General features: G+C 58.1%; 1 pseudogene; it reads left to right on the plus strand.

Annotated features, from left to right (window-relative positions):
• The first annotated feature begins 2,079 nt into the window (after positions 1-2,079).
• LOC122225467 lies at positions 2,080-7,927 on the plus strand (annotated as a pseudogene).
• The last annotated feature ends 2,321 nt before the right edge of the window (positions 7,928-10,248 follow it).

Genomic DNA, 10,248 nt, shown 5'->3' on the forward strand with positions numbered 1-10,248 from the left:
TCCATTTCCTCCTGGACCCTCACCAAGGTCCTGCCCCTCGCCAAGCCCAGGTCTCTGCTCCTTTTCTCAAAGGACACCCCGCAGTTACCTGATCTCTGCTCACGTGCCCCTCCTTCCCTCCTCTACCTCAGCTTGTCTTTCCCCCAGCCGGGCCCGGGACAGCCTCCCTGCCCTCCACGGTGGCTCCCCACCGCCACAGCTCCTCACTGAGGCTCGTTGTGTGGCAGCTCGGAGGGACCTAGGGCTCCCTCTGCCACCCCTCAGTCTGTGACTGGGCAAGCTGAGGGCACGAACCCAACGGGCTCCTCGGAGGCACGGCAGGGGCTTGACCCTCCGTGTGTCCCCAAGGCCTGGCATGGAGCCAGCACAGGGTAAGTCCTACAGGGTGGCATGCCTGAGACGGCAGGTGGAATCAGCTGGGGCTGGAATCCAGCCGACAGGCTGTGCAGCCTGGGGCAAGTCCCTCAACCTCTCTGAGCCCCCGCTTTTCATTTGTCAACACTGGGAGGAGCGAGGCCTCCCTCACCGGGTTGTAGGGAGAATTAGTTAAGACAACGCATGCAAACTGTGCATCTCAGCATCAGGTGGTTGTCATTCATTCAGTAAACACTCATTGAACACCCAGTATGGGTCATTGATTCTGAGTTCCAAAGGAAAGAAACCAAGTCAGCAGTCAGCACACCTTTGTGCCCTGAGTAGAACAGCGACCCACTTTATCACCGCCAGGCCATCTCCTATCAGCCTCTTCCTTCTCCTCTGTGTGGCCTCCCTGACGGCCGGGGCCAGCCCCGAGCCTACATCAGGCTCATCTAAGCGTCCCCTCACTCACGCCCCAGCTCGGGCCCTGCACTGCCTCCTGGGTCACTAACTTGGGCAGGAACTGCCGGGCCCACGTTGCAGGATGGCCTGTACTCTGCCACGGCCATTCATATTCATCACGTTCCGAGGGCCTTGAAGGGTGGCCTCCGCCGTTCCAGAGCCCGATTAGCTTTGTCCCAAGTCCTGGTCCCCTTCCGGGTAATGGAGAGAGGCCTGGGGTCCCGCCGGTTCCAGCTGCCCTCCCGAGAGGTAGGCTGCACCTGGCAGGGAGACCCGATTAGATTGACTTCTCCAGACAGAATCCCTGGACCCCCCCCTCAGCTGGTGGAGGGAGGGATCCCCGAGGCTCCTACGCTGTACCCTCCCCCACCCAGGGCTGGGTCCCCTCTCCAAGGTCCCAAGTCTTGTCAGCCTGAATTCGCCCATCTCTACTGACCGGGAGCTCTGTCCCTTAAGGAACATCTTGCCCATCTCTGACTGTTTACACTGAGCTGAAAACCCTCTCCACGTAACTTCCGCCTGGCTCAGTCGTCCTTCTTCTTATTCAGCCGGCATGCATGGAGCACCTACTGGGTGATAGTTGAAGCACCCACTCATTTAAGCTTCGCCCCACCTCAGTGGGCTGCTGAGGCTGAGGCTGATGGTGATGACGGCCAACCAGTGACGGAGGAGACTGAAGTTCAAGAGCGATGTCTCCGCACAGAATCTCACAGTCAGGGAGCAGTGGGGCCGGGAGGGGTGAGTTTCCATCTGAGGGCTGGACGGCCTGTGCTCTATCTTCCACGGGGCTGGATGCCTCCCTCTCAGGCCCCGGGGAGTAATGATCCCGTGGGGAGACAGGGGTCCCCCAAAACCTTCAGTGGAGGTTACGGAGCTGGGCCTTGGTCAAGGCTGTGGAGGGGAACCAGGGGGAGCCAGGCTAGCCTTGGGGGCCTTAGAAGTTGGGAGACTCAGCAGAGGAGCCACTGGGAAGAACCCTTCTTCCCCAGGAGCCACCGACATTGTGTTGGGAGGGGAAACACGGGGTCCTTGGAGCTCAGCCAGCCTCCTGCCTTCAGGCTGTTTGGCTTTGTTTGTTTTTTTGGCCTTTTTTTTTTTTTTTTCCTTTTTCTTTGGGCTAATTGTTCTCCTTAAATCTTTTTGTCCTGTTTTGTTTTTTACGAGGCTGACAATGCTGCGCCCTGCTCAGCGCGGCTTCCTGTGTTTCTGCCCCAGCACAGGCCTCCGCGGGGGCCTTGCTTCCTGTTGTGAGCTGTCGCCATGACGACTCAAGGCCCGGTGGGCTCCGTGGGGTTGGAGGGGGGGGGGGGGGCTACCACGGTTGACATCACCGGGTGAGGAGGCAAGGGTCCCGTCCGGAGGGGGTTGAATGGGGGCCGGGCAGGCAGTGGCGGGAGCCTGGCGCATTGCTGAGGGGTGACTCACAGCCTGGGAAGGGGAAGAATGCCCTCACATTCTTTTGGGAGGTAATCAAGGTCAGGGAGTGCGGCTGGGATCCTGTTTACCTGACCCTGGCCCCCCGGGGGACCAGGAACCAGTGCGGGACAACACACTGGCACAGAACCAGCCAGACCTCTGGGGCTAAGGGACCAGGAGGGAAGGCCAGGAGAAGGTGAGGGGCCGGTGGTTCTAGCTCGGACACCCTTCTAGAAGGCCAAGACAAGACTGGGATTCAAATTACAGTTCTGCCAGGTGACAGCTCTGTGACTTTAGGCAGGGCACCTGGTCCCCCTGAGCCTCGGTCTCCCCTGTTTTCAATGGGCTCATCCCCCTGTGTAGATGGCTGTGTTCTCCAACTGCTTGGGGGCCGGTTTTGGGGGGACTGGGGCTGGGCAGTTCTGCAGCACAGCGCGGTGTTCTGCAGGCCTCTCTGTGGCCCACCTGCCGGCAGAGCTCGGTCCAGGGCTAGGCACTCCAGACTTGGGGCCAGTGTGGAAGGGCCGCACCTGACCCTCCGGGTGATGCCCCCGAGGTGCAGCCCAGCAGAAGGGCCAGGGGCAAGCCAGTCTCGGGAGGGAGGACACGTGTGCACAGAAGGCAGAGGAAGGGACACCTATGGCATCACAGGGTGGGGTCACTGGAGCTCATGCTCTCCCCCGCCCCCAACCTCTGCATCCCCCTTCAGCCTTCCCAGAGCCCCACCGCCTCTCCCTGAACATCCCCGCTCGCCCCGCCCATCACAACCTCCCCTGCCCATCACAAGGGGCCCAGAGGAGCCCCTCCTGAGCCAATGGAATGTATCCTAGATTCGCCGGTGCTGGGACCTGTGCAGGAAGAGCCAGGAAGAGGCCTAGTGCTGGCCTGCCAGCCCCCTGTATCTCAGAGACAAGCCTCCACACCCGACCCTTGGCCAACTACAAAACAGACCAGCTGCCAGGGAAGGGGCTACCTCTCTGCAGCACGCCCCACCCCCATCCTCTGCAGGGGCCAAGGGGGCCACCGGAAGACGGCCCCCGGCGGCCACAGTGGCATTGAGACCACCTGGCCCCGTGGCCGAGAGCAAGGACATCAGTGTCAGGCTGACCTGGATGGAGTTTGGCTTTGCCACTTGCCAGCTGGTGCCCTCCAGGCAGGCTCCTTAGCCCCTCCAAGCCTCAACTTCCTGATTTGGAAAACAGACTCTCCCAGGGTGACTGCGAGATTAGTGAGTCGATGCCCATGAAGCACCTCGCACATAGTAGGTCCTCAGTACCCAGCTGAACCCACACAGACCCACTGTGACCTCCCCTGCTGTGCCGGCCCCCTAGGATCCCGTGGACCGAAAGCCCATCCCAGGGCAGGAGCGGTGCCCACCACATACCCTGAGGTTTTCCCATAAGGGGGCTGGACTTGGGCTTCCCTGTACAGGGAATATCCTGTTCTAGGAGGTGGGGGGAGGAAGAGGAGCGGGAAGGACACAGCCGCTCCGCATTCCTGGAATTCTTGGCGGCAGCCCCGTCCAGCTGCCTTGAGCTGCCACTGCCGGGGGCACTGGCCCAGGGCCAGGCTGTCTCGGCACGGCAGGGCGACATCTCACTTGGGGTACCACTTGGACATGGGGTGATAGGAGACCCCCCCCGGCACCCGTCCCACTCAGCCCCTGCCGTCGCAGAAACAGACAGACCTCCACCCTGGACCCTGGAAGGAAAGTTTGGGGAGGTCTCGGGGCATTCAGTCAACAGAAGAGGGTTTTCTGTTTGGGGTTCTGCCTTCAGGGGTTCCCCGGTCTCCTCCCTTCACCCCCAGGGAAGCTCTGGAGGGTGGCCAGAGGGCAGAGGTGGATGGGTACAAAGCGGAGAGGCACAGGGATCCTCGGTTCTAGTCTCTAGTGCCCGGGACAGTCGTTTTCCTTCTCTGAGACTCAGTTTCTCCATCTACAAAATGGGAGGGCTGTCTCCCTCCTTTGAGCAACCTCAGCACTTGCTACATTGTGGCGTTGTGACCCAGTAATCGCGTCTTTGCAAAGCCCCTTCCCCTGACCCCAGGGGAGGAACCCAGCTCGTCTCCCCACTGAGCCTGGCCTCGCGCTGGGTAGGCAGTTTTCAGTGTTTATCTAGGGCCCCCTCCATCCACAGCAGTGGTCTGCAGGCTTCGGAGACTCGGAGAAGCAACACGGTCCCAGGGTGGTCTCGCTCTGGAGCCTCGTCCACGGGTGTGTCCTGGGGCTCCGGGAGGCAAATGACTTGTCCAAGATCCCACAGTGAGCCAGGTCGAGCTGACTCTGGACCTCATGTCTTTTTTGCTGCTCCTCCCAGGGCCGGGTTCATTCTTTTCCCAGTTTCCCTGCAAACAGCCTCTAGTTTCAGACCATGAGAGCCAGAGCAGTCTGGGAAGGGAGCCCGACAGGGCAGCTCCCCGGGGGACCACGCCAGAAACCTCCGCTCCTCAGGAGACCAAGCGTAGGAGCAGGTGACCCCGGATGCTCCTCTCCCTGCACTGCCCTCTGCAACTGGGGAGCCAGGAGGAGTCGCACAGGGCCCAGCAGGGAAGGCAGAGTGGCTACACGAGGGTGGACATATCTGGGGTCAAGCCAGTGTCTGGACCCCCTCCCTCTCTCCTCTCCTGTGGCTCAAGGACCACCCCCAGCCCCTCTGTCCAGTCCTAGAGACCCTCCGGGGCACTGCCCTTAATGCCCGCTGCAGAGTTAAAGAGCTTACTCTGGCTCTGGGTTCAGAGGCCAGGGGAAACCTGGTCCAGGCCACATGGGGAGGCAGAAAAGCCTCTTTGCCCAAATCAGGAGTCCCAAGAGGTCCCTACACTGGACCTCAGCACCCGCAATCGACCGTTCGAGAGTTGGACAAGGGGGTCCCTCTGGGCCAGTCCCACTGAGGTCGTACTGAGCCCGTCTGTGGTCTCAGGATTCTGAAGTTCAGGTTTTGGTTCTGTGAACATTTACCTCACTCTGCGTACCCTTAAGAGTATGAAACAGAGGAAGCCCTGTCCTGTCACCTGCCTTTGTCTGGGACTTGCCCCTCAGAGTACAGCCGGGGTCCTGCTCCCAACGACCCCACCTTCCCCATCACCTGATCCCCCTGAACGCCCAGACACCCCCAAAGCCATTGCCTCCACGTGGCCGGGGCCCCTCTCTGCTTCCTGCCTGCTTGTCCTGTGTGCGTGTCTGTCCCGACATCTGTCTGTCTGAGGGACCATAAAAGGAAAAGGCTGGAACACACCCTGCGGGGTCCACATGACCTGTTCACTCCTCACCCTCTGCTGGGAAATCACCTCGATTGTGGAGACGGGGAGCCGCGGCCCTGTGCGCCAGCGTGTCGGCGGGCGTGGGGGCGCGTATGTGCGTGGAGGGCGGCACAGGGCAGCGCGGGGGACCCTCGGGAAAGCGAATTCTGAAAATCTGAGTAGAACGGGTGGAATGTCAGACACCCATTAAATACGGTGTCTTTGAAGAATCATGGTGACGTGAAAGGTGGTCACTATATAAGATTTAGTCAAAGAAAAAAAGTGCACCCAAGAGAAAAAGTTGAGGCCAATACATCACATGCTAATAATCATTTATCTCCGGATTCCTAAATCATGAGTAATCTTGTCTTTCCCTTTACACTCGCGGATATTTTCGACGTTTTCTGCAGTGCGTACTTGATTTGCGATCAGGGAAAGGAAAGAGAGGTAATAAAAAAAAAAAAAAAAAAAAAAAGATGAACCAGAAAACAAATAAACATGATTGAAGATAAAAGAAACTCAGGTCTAATGAAAACTGTTACACGTAAAACTAAGCCAAACGTTCAACCCAAGATGGCAAACCCTGAGTGAGCACCCACCGTATACAAAGTTCTGCTGAGCCTGGAGAGATCTGGGTAGCCCTTCCTGGCAAGTGCACTGTCCATCGGGAGGGTGGGACAGTCCCCAGTCACAGATACCACAGACACAGGTATAATGTGGTTCTCCCCACCCTTGGAGGGCACCAGAGAAAGAGAGAAAGTGATGGGTGAATCAGGAGGGCTGCAGGGAGGAGGTGACTGCTCACAGGAGGGTTTTGGGAGGGCACGCGGTAACGGAGGAAAAGTATGGTGGGTACTTAGGGGACCACCTTCGTCTGGGGCACGACTGACAAACAGGCTGTAGCTCACCTGAAGTCTGTAGTGCTGGGTTGAGAGACACTCTGAAATTGAGTGGGCATTCGCGGGGGAAAGAATGCAAGGATCGATGAGCAACTCATTCATTCATTCAAGAAATATTTCTTGAGGATCTGCTCTGTGCCACGCACGGCCTGGGGGTCCTGCAGTGCAGCCTCTATCTCAATGGAGGGAAACAGGCAACAGAACAATTAATGGGTCAAATATATGGTGTGCCCGATGGTAAGGAGTGTGGCGAGGAGGGACGAGGCGGTGGGAGGCAAGGACGGCGGGGCTTCGACAACTGGAGGGCAGCAGGCACTGAGGTTGGGCGGGCGAAGGCTGAGAGGGGCAGTGGTGAATCTGACACATCCCTAGGGCACAGTGGAGCGGGAAGCCAGACGTGGGAGTCTGAAGTCCAGGTCCCAGCTGGGGACACCCATTTGGGGGTCATTGGCTTGTGGGTGGTAGTTACCCTAAGAGATAGGATGAGCTCACCCCGGGAAGGGATGTAGGCAAAGAAGAGGTCCAAAGATTGAGCCCTGGGCTCCCCGCAACGATTACCATTTGGAGAGATCAGGGGAGACCAGCTATGGAGGAGGGGGAGCTCAAGAGAGTGGGACAAATATAGTTCCCGCAGAGAGGTGGGTGCAAGTCTGATGGGAGGGGGTTAAGCTGGGAACAGGGGAGAGGAGCTTAAAAGGGCAAGTCAAGACAAATCTTCCCAGGAGGGTGGCTATACAGGGGAGCAGCAGTCGCGCCCTGAAACCCAAGCAAGGGGCTCAGAGGGCCCCATAAGTCACCCCCCCCCCTCCCCAGCGGTGGCCAAGGGGTAGCTGTTTGCTGTGAGGGTGGGGGATGGTGGACAGAGCTCGGTCTGGGCTGGGAGTCCGCACGCAGGTGCTCGGGGTCAAGGTGTGGGTGGAACCCAAAATGAGAAAAGAAGGAGGCTGGGCTGGAGACCAGTGCCAAGGCCACAACCACGGCCAAGGCTGGCTCCCCACCTGCCTCTGTGTTCCGGGAGCGGGAGAATTCTGAGTCCAAAGTCTTCATTAAGAAGCTCGACTTCTCTCTGTCTTCTCTGAACTGGGAGCAGCTCTCCTTTCACAGCCCCACAGCCCCTGAAAACGTCTGCCTGTGCAAAGTTCGTCTCCACCTCCTTCTTGGTCACGAGCACCTCTCAGCTGTTGAGCCGATCACTGTCTACAGTGGTGCTAAAACCACCACCGGAGACACTGACAGATGACAGCCTCAGCCAGCTTGGCAGCCCCACGTCTCCTGACCTCACTTATTCCCAGCCGCAGCTTCCGAACCAGCGCCATTTTACGGGCCGTAGTCACAGCAGCCAAGTTCACTGGGGCTGGGGCTGGGGCTGCCGCCATGGGGGTGGCTGGCTCTGGGGCTGGAACTGGGGCTGTGCTTGGGAGCCCCCTCATTGGTTATGCCAGGAACCGCTCTCTGAAGTAAGAGCTCTTCCCCTCCACCATTCCGGGCTTTGCCCTCCAAGACGCCACGGACTCTTGTGACTGTTGGTGGCCTTTCTCCTCTTCACCATGTGACAGAGCTGTTTCCACCTCCCGTGGGTCTTTCTCCCGTCTCTCGTCTGCCTTGTAGGTTCCTTTTCCGTTATTTCCCCAGGCAGCCTGGGGAAAGCGGGTGGCTCAGGGTTTAGCAGAGGGGAGACAAATAAATACTGTATGAACAAGAAAGAAGATCTACCTCTCAAGCAGAAGGAGCCTATATTTGACTTCACAGGTGTTTCACGTATTTATGTCGCTTGGATATTTAGACTTAGAGTATGCGGACTTCCATGTGGACTCTTGCCCCAGGCCCTGGCAATGTTGGGGTTGACCTGGGAGCGGACAGCATGAGTGGTGGGGTGAAGACAGGGTTGTTTTTCGGTTTGGTTCAGGTTTTGTTTGGTTTTTAAGATGGGAGAAGGACTAGCATGCTCGCCCGAAGAGCGAGCCCGGAGAGGGGAAAATGGCGGTGCAGGCCGAGTGCGGACTGCAGGAGGCCTGGGGTCCAGCGCACGCATGAAGGAGACTCACAGGTACGCCACCAACAACGAGACCAGCGGGGAAGGCAGCCTGAGCAGGTGCTGAGCCCAGCAGGAGAGTGCGTGGAGCACGTGGACGTTCGCCCATGATTCCTTCTGTTATTTCAGTGCAAAAGCAGCAATACCACGGGCTGCAAATAAGAGGAAAGGGTCCTGGAGGTCTGCGGAGGGAAGGGAAGGTGCGAAAGAGTCCTTGTACATAGAGGGGGACCAAGGGGACCCGAGAAATGTAGCTGCAGTGCCCAACAGCACTCTGGCAGGTGCATTTTCCCAAGATGGCCGCAACAATATCTCCCATCCTACAAGCGCTTCTAGAACCTTCCATTCCCCCTTCGCTAAAGAGTGAAGTCTAATTCCCCTTCCCTGGAACCTGGGCAAGTTGGCGACTCACTCTTTAGCAATGGAATACAGTGGAAGTGACATCGTGACCCTCTTGAAGCTGCATGGGAAACATTTCCATCTTGTAGAATTCTCCTGCCAAAGCCCTGAGCCGCCATGCTGTGAGGAAGCGCAAACTAGCCCATGCAGAGAGACCACATGGGAAGGCTCTGAGGCCATGGAGAGAGAGAGAGAGAGAGAGAGAGAGAGAGAGAGATGTCCCGCCAGTGCCCAGATGCTTCAACCCCAGCCACCAGGTGACTGCCGCTCTGTGAAACCCTGAACAACCCAGCTGAGCCCCTCCCAGATCCATGACCCACAGACTCCACAAGAGATAACAAAATTACGGCTGTCTTACGCCTCTCCTTTATGACCCGGAAAGAGCTCATCAGAACAAACACCAAGGGCCAACTTGAGATTTATGGTCACGATTTTAAGGTGACACCCCCTTAGCCTGGCGACACCCAACACATGTCTGTAGGGGCAGAAGGCTAGACAGTTGACACAAGCTTCCCTTCCTGCCTCCAGGGAGGAGGAGAGGATGCGAAGGAAAGGTTGGGGGCACTGGGTCTCGGATGTCAGGGTGAGGTGTTTGGACTTGACTGTGGAGGCTCCTTAGGAGTAGACTCCGCCTTCCAGGCACGTGACAGGTCCGCTCCAGTTTTAGCAATATAGAACACAGCCGCCATTTCCAGATGAACTAGGGTGGGGGGGGGGAGAGGAGCCTTCCCAGAGGCCTGGGGACTCAACAGGCAGGGTCCTAAGCCCTTCCCATCTGCCTGAGGCCTGAGGCACACGGCCAGGGGAGTAGGAGAGGGCCGGAGAATGGTGAGCCTCGGTGCTCCCACCTGAAAAATCCACTTGAGGCCTCTAAGTGGTGCTCTGCCTCTGAGACTAAGGATGCCACAGGGATCTGCTTTGACACGAGCATCGCCTGCACTGCCCGGGGCTCCATCTTAAGCTGGACTTGAAGGAAGAGGAATTCTGGCCCTTATTATGTTATAGGCTTTGTGCAGGAGGTTCAGGTTCCAGGTCACAGAAAACCCAGCTCGAGGATTGGAAGTTTCAGGCAGGGACAGAACCAGCCCTGCAAACGGGGTGACAGGACCTGGTTTCTCTGCCTTCATCTCTTGGCTCTGCGTTCTCGAATTTGCTCCTTTCCCAGGATGACTCTCCCTGGGGGGTCTCGGTGTGCCCCCCCCACCCCCCCCACCCCCCCATCATGTCTGGGTCTGCCTTCTCTCCACATCCAGTGGGAAGAGAGAGAAAGTCGACCTCCTGGGGAGTTTAAGTAGAGGCCGTTGCTCTCAGTGGACGACTTGGGTCATGTGTCCAACCCTGAACCAATCACAGTAGCCATGAGATAGGATATAGTAATTGGTTTAAACCAATCAGGGCCCACCTGGAGCAGAGACCGTGTCTACCCCACCCATGTGTGGGCTG

This window comes from Panthera leo, chromosome B4, assembly GCF_018350215.1.
Source record: "Panthera leo isolate Ple1 chromosome B4, P.leo_Ple1_pat1.1, whole genome shotgun sequence".
Taxonomy (NCBI): domain Eukaryota; kingdom Metazoa; phylum Chordata; class Mammalia; order Carnivora; family Felidae; genus Panthera; species Panthera leo.